Below are 6,853 nucleotides of genomic sequence, written 5' to 3'. Positions count from 1 at the left end.
AGAAAAATTTGTCAGGCTTAGGGCGGTTTGTGCAGTATCGCGATAATCACGACCCAGTTATGGACTACGATCCGGAAAAAGAGAAGGGGTCAGATGATTGAATCGGTTGATCCGGTGCCCCGGGACCGAGTCCAGGCGCAGGGGGTAACTAGGGACGGCAAGCGCTTGAGAGCGAGGCGAGAGGCACGAGGTAAGACGGAGATACCACAGCTGCAGAGAGGAGCGAACCTCGGTCGTGCCGAAGCGAAGCCTCTGCAGTGTCAGTGACCGGAGTATGACCCCTGGCTCAGGATCCCCGTGCACCACCGAAGCACGGGCAGCGTCGGTTCGACTCACTTCTGTCGGTTGGTCGGTTCCTTGCTCGTTCCTCCTCTTCTTCTATTCTTCTCGTCTCTTTTTTCCCTCCACCTTTCCCTTCGGCCCTCTCGAACCACCGCAATAACCGCGGCGCAACGCAGTTGTCGTTGTCTCTGGTGTCACGTCTAGCTGGAATGAAGGAGCTCAACCGCTGATGATGCGGTGCTCCTTCGGGGTCGATTCCTTCACTTGCGGTTGTTGCGCCGGGTCAAAGCGAGCCGCGACTGTCGTCCTTCTCCCTCGAGAAATCGGGCTGACTCTGTGGTCCTCTTTTGGGTCACCGTACTCCAGGATCATGACCCTAAACACGATGGTTCTGCGTCCTTGTCGCGTTGTTATAGTTGTAGATGATTTCATTTCGCAAATGAGATTTCATAATTGTTTACACAGCTACAGATGGCAGACTTCGTCATTCGTCAGCAAGACAAGATAAAACCGTTCGAGAATATGATCAGATTTTTTACGGATTGATTCTCTTTGTTTCTCTTCTGATATTGAATGTACTGTTTATTGATCGAAGTATACGCGTCACATGGTCGGTAACCGCGGTACTACTCAGAATTGAACGCTTTTCGGGTATATTGGGCAATACCGCAAACACCGAGCAGTAACAGTAGCAGTAGCAATTAGTGTACAGAATGAGTTTTCTTATTTACTTTTTTTGTTATTTGTTACAGATCAATAGCCTCGTTTTGACGCGGGGCAATCAAATAGGATGAAAACGCAGAGTGGTGCTGGATGTGATTCGACAACGGTTGCTGGGAAGCTGGACAGTTCTTCACCCAGAAACCTGAATCTCATCGAGTATTTTTATATCCTTTTATTTGTTATCTGTTCGAGGTTAGCGAGATTCGATCAATCGATTGATAGATACCACAGTTAGGCCTGAATCCTTGCTCTGCCCGTGATTTTAACAACTGGGTGAGCAAAGTTTCAGGTGTGTCTGCGGTATTTTAATCCTCACAGACTTGATCGTTGCGCAGATTTTAGTAGTATATAGATCTCGACAGTGGAGAAAAGCGAAAAAGAGTCTTTTCGTGGTACCGAAGGACTGGAGAACAGGATACTACAGAGTTTATATACCCGTGTGTACAAGCTGCACGTTATCCAGAGCCAGCCAACCGGCCAACCGAGTTTCAAACCGGGTAGCGGAACAGAACGGAAACGACTTCCTAGACAATTGGGCTCCGTCGGGATCGCTGGAGCATGTAACGTTCTTCCGGTGCCATAATCGACTAAACACAGCTGAGGGCGACAGGTCAAGGAGAGACGACCATCAACTGGCTCGATGAAACGACTGTACACTCCTCGAAGTGCACACCACCGAAGCGTAAAATCGTGAACCGTGAAAACGATTGACGAGGGCTGGAGCAGGGTGAAGTCGAGAGAGGCTTCGCAGGCCGCAGACGGTTGTCCCGTATCTGTACTCGAAAGTTTTCATCATGCCTGTTCCGACAAAATTTCAATTCTCAGGTTTTAGTTGCGACAACCGTTCCAACGTAATGAAAAACAAAAAGATGGCGCGCCGAAGGAGGCGAACGAGGGGCGGTAACGGCGTTGCAGCGGACCGTGAATAAGGGAATCGAGTAAAATGAAATTTGGCGGAAACGGAACTCAGCCGGCGCAGAAAAAGTGGAGACGAAAAGAAGGAGGGGAACCTCGTCAGTCAGTCACTCAGTATGACTGTCTGCGTCTCTCTGTCTCTGCCTGCCTGTCTCTTCGAGCGCGTTACAAAGAGATTGTACGCTGTACTCTAGTTGCGGGATCCTGCAATGTCGCTATTACGTGTTCACCGGATAAATTGGATGACATCAGTTGCTACACACACACACACATATATATATATATATATACACACATATATACATATATATATAGATACGCACGTATGCTCGTATACAACGGCGAACAGAAGCCGAGAACAGTCTTCACCGCGACACATCCCACAACACTCGATTTTTACTCTTACGCCTGAAATTTGCTTTTGACCTGGTAGCAAGGCTCTTGTTTTTTGAGAATATAATAAAGGTGAGCAAAGTTTCAGGTGTGTGAGTTCATCGAGTTCGACGATTATTCGATATTATACGTAAGACTCTCTTCTTCTTATCGTCGGTATTATTTTTCTTTTTTTTTTCTTTCTCTCCTTTACTGCACGAGAATTTTGGTCACGAATATATAAATGCATTTACGCAGACATGCACGCGTTATGAAACAAAATTTACGGAATCATGACATCCCGAACGGCCGTAGTGGCTAGCCTAAATAAATCATAAGCAAATTACCGCAATTGACCAATGTACTCATGTGGGCGGGGATACGGTGGCGAGTTGCTCCGGCTAACGTGCAATTTAATGGAATTCTCAGAGAACGTTTATTACTCTCATGATGTTCGGTCATAGATAGCTATAAAATATTGATGACAAGGAGGGAAACGTGTGTTGTTAATTGTGTACGAATGTTTCGTATTTGCATTCCTGATTTATCCCACTTCTTCCAGTTATTGTGTTCTGACAGCGGCGTCCGTCAACTCTCGATGGAATTCAACACCTACCGTACCTTTGTTTCACCCAATTGTTGTATCGGATGATAGACACATCGCCGGAGGACGGGGACGCAGAGCGTTGCTGAGAAGGGATCTTGCTCTTTTTCGCAAGATATAAATTATCTTAGGCACTTCATACATGCGAACCAGCGACCATTGTGGTGCCCATGCTGTGACGGTAGCCTTGTTGGAGAAGGCGTGGGATATAACGATAGATAGATAGATGCATGATTGAATAAAAGAACTGGGCTAGTATAAGGACGATATCTACTGCGGGCACGTGCAATACCACGAAAATAAACTGTTGGGACTCCAGATACTATTTTCTGTAAATCAGTAGACTATACATTCTATGAAAATCGGTGTCGTAACGTGAGAAATTGTACGATAGTAACACGCGCGAACTAACGAATAATGCTTGAAAATTCGACACTGAATGGTAACATGCTTGACTTAGAGTCCCTACAAAACGTATGTTTTGTAGATGTTTTATAGAGAGTTTGACTGGACTGATTCACAGAAGTCTCCGCAGCTGAAAGTTTCGAAACTTTAAAAAATATACTCTGATCCGTAATAAAATCAATTTATTGCAACTCACCACTAGCGACCGTGTTTTCCAGCTGTTGATCCTCGGATATTTTAGAGATTTATTTTTGGCATTCCTGAGTGTCAAATTAGCCAAGCGAGAGTTTAAAATCGCAGAACAAGTAAAGCTACCGGCTTTGAATTATTTCAATTTATTTTTTTACAGATATTCAAAGATGAACTGCAACCATCTTTGTCACATGCTACATCGACGTAATTTCACGAGAGGAAGAAATTGCGCGTAGTCTGAAGTCGCTACAAACAGCCGATCCGTAATTACAGCCAAAAAACGGTCAATTTATTTAGTAGTTCATACCTTATCTGAATTCCATGGGGTCTAAATAATCTAAAAAGAGTCTAGAAGAGTTATTGGTTCCATAAAAAAGGAAGGTTAACCTTTTCAACAAACATTGATTAAAGACTCAACACATGTGCAGTAATAGCATTCATCAAGGCAAGGTACCACACACATACAAACAAAACACAATCACACTAATACACAAAACTGGCAGCATAGGAGGCGTAACGAAAAGCCCATCAAAAGTAACCTGGCTAAAATTCTGGAACAATATACGAAAAAAAGACTGCAAGCATTCACTGACAAACTTATATCAGGAAAGCAGTACGAATTTCGACTGGAAAAATGTACACAGGATACGATTCACCAACTAACGAACGAAATACACGGATCAATAAACAACTAAAAGAAATCTATTGCAATAATCTTGGACCTTGCAAAGGCGTTTGACACGAGGTTGAAGTTAGTAACGTTATCGTAACGAAACATTGGGGGACAAATCACTATTTGCTTAATTTTACAATGATTTTTAAGGAACTAAGATTTCGAAATGTGAGTGTGTTTTGTTTTATTACGGTTTACTGAATTACAGACAATTCTAAAATCGCGAAATAACGGGGTTTCCTCAGCATGAAATGTTAAAATAACGTTACTAACTTCAATTGAAGTTTAACAGGGTTCCGTACAACCTACTGCTGGATACATTCGGAAGAGTAGGTATCTGAGGCAAAGCGCAGAGCTAATTCAATGCATAAGTCCGAAAGAGACAGCAACGAGCAAAGACGCGTGAATCCAACTGCCGGCAAATAGAAGTAACATGTGGCATTCCACAAGGAACCATTCTATCCGTGTTACTATTTACATTATACTATGACGATACGCTAAGATTCAACATACAATCCAGGATAATTTCATACGCAGACAACAGTCTTAACTATAACGACAAATTCGTGGGAAGATGCATACTTAAAAGTAACCAGAGTGGCGGCAATTTTTCTGATTGTGAAATGAAAATTCCCCGAATTTGCTTGTCAAAACATTCGGAATTCCCAGCATGATCTTTTTCGATGAAAATCAAGTAACGTTGAGCAGTTTTCATTACCAAAAGCTCCAAAAATTGTGCGTCTTTGATATATAAATTTGGATTCAAAAACACATAGTATTTCGTTGTTTTACACAAATAACTAGAAATTGTACAATACCATTTCCGAAAGATAGCTTAGCTGAATTTACGAAACATAGTTGAAGCTACGAAGATGTTGAAGTTAGAAAACAATTTGACAAAAAGTATGTTTTTCCTGTGGTCCATCATAATACCCTGATTTTTCCCTGACTTTTCCCAATAAACTCAATTCCCTGACTATTCCTGGTTTTCCCGGTCTGCCGCCACCCTAGCAACCCAAGACGACAACATTATCTATCAACATCCCAATATGATAGATTTCTCACATTAAACCCAAAAAGGACAACCTACATAGGCCGTGTTCGAAAATTGACTGACAGTACTGTCAGCAATCTTTTATCTCTTTTGCCCTTCCAAGTTCGTGAATAGCTCTGACTCTGTCCTAGGGAATTTTGAGTACTGTCAGTCAATTTACGAACACGGCCATAGCATTTATATCGAAAAAATGGAAGAACAAGTACAAAAAAATTCAACTCCACACCTGCAACCGGACAGACTACAACCAATTACGGACAATGCGTTTCGGTAAATAGAGTCACAGAACAAAAATACCTGGGATAAAATTTCAAGAATTTTTAATGAAATGATGAAATGGAATACACGAGTATCACATACTGTATATAAAAAAAACTCGAAAATCTATTTCATCCACTGATAAATATAAGCCAAACCGTAAACAAAACCACAGAAAGAGAAATCTACCATGCTGTGGCACAGTCAATAATATAATACGGCATCACTGCATAGGGAACACGTATAAAAAAACCTATATGAACTGGATCAAGCACGAAAGGTCTGATCAAGGCCACTCAACTTGGACCGAAGATATCCAACGGACAAAGTGTATAAAGAAAACAAAATACTGGAAGTACGCCAAAAATATCTGAAAGATATAGCGATCAAGCTTCATAAAAATTCAAATGAAATGGAAGAAAGAACAAGACATGAATATCAACAAAGAGCCATGACAGCTGGAGCTCTACATATCGATCGAGCGGTATGGTGAACATCAAGGAAAAATCATTGCAAGTAAAATATACATATAATCTATAACTATCCCAACCTTCCCCTCTGCACGGAAATTCCACAATTTATGTAGGGCCATTCCATGACAACGAGGAAAGAGACAAGAGAAAAAAAATATTCCGCAATGAATAAAATAAAAACATGAAGACCACACAATATCATACAATGTTGAACACTCACTTGTGATTATGATTACAAAACATATCATAATAACATTATACACTGATGAAAACTTAATACTTTTAATAGAATAAGGAATGTTGAATAAACTAAACTAAAGTAAACTAACTAATTTTTTGAATTTTCTGTTAAGGACAACTGGAACTTATATCACATCGAACAGTAAAAAACACATTTGACACTATTATGGATAAGCCGTGATTTTGTAATATTATGCAATAAAATATTTTCGAAAGATAGTTTAAATACTATATTGTTGACCACAAAAACCCGAATCCAAAAATTCCTTATTGATTCTTAAAAAAAAAATTGTAGAAAATAGGTGAAAAATATGATTTCACCTAATTCCTTGGGGTCCAATTAGTCGAGAAAAAGTTGTTTAACCCTTTCGAAACTAAATTCAATCTAACGGTAAAAAACATCACTTTCCACGTATTTCGATTTTGTATCTGTCAACTAACTTGAATCTGATTTTTTTTTTGAATTTTCCTCACAAGTTATACGCATATCCATTACTAGAGTGGACTTGTATTTTTTTCAAGTTTACAACTTTGCATTAATAGCTGCGGAATTTATACATTTTTTTCATAACATTTGAGACTATTTTAGAAACATCAATATTTTTCTTCTAGATAACAAATTAATTTTAAATAGCCAAAAATTTAGATATGAAAATGAAAAT

At 40.3% G+C, this 6,853-nt stretch overlaps 1 long non-coding RNA gene across 1 annotated transcript; it reads left to right on the top strand.

The window, feature by feature from the left end:
- Positions 1–986: 986 nt before the first annotated feature.
- Positions 987–6,440, top strand: LOC124294129. Its single transcript, XR_006903997.1, has 2 exons — positions 987–2,385; positions 2,855–6,440. It is a non-coding gene; the product is annotated as an uncharacterized LOC124294129 (long non-coding RNA).
- Positions 6,441–6,853: the final 413 nt, after the last annotated feature.

The sequence above is a fragment of the Neodiprion lecontei genome, chromosome 4 (assembly GCF_021901455.1).
Source record: "Neodiprion lecontei isolate iyNeoLeco1 chromosome 4, iyNeoLeco1.1, whole genome shotgun sequence".
In the NCBI taxonomy this organism is placed as follows: Eukaryota; Metazoa; Arthropoda; class Insecta; order Hymenoptera; family Diprionidae; genus Neodiprion; species Neodiprion lecontei.
Note: the sequence above shows the minus strand (reverse complement) of the source record. Positions and strands in the feature narration are given on the sequence as shown.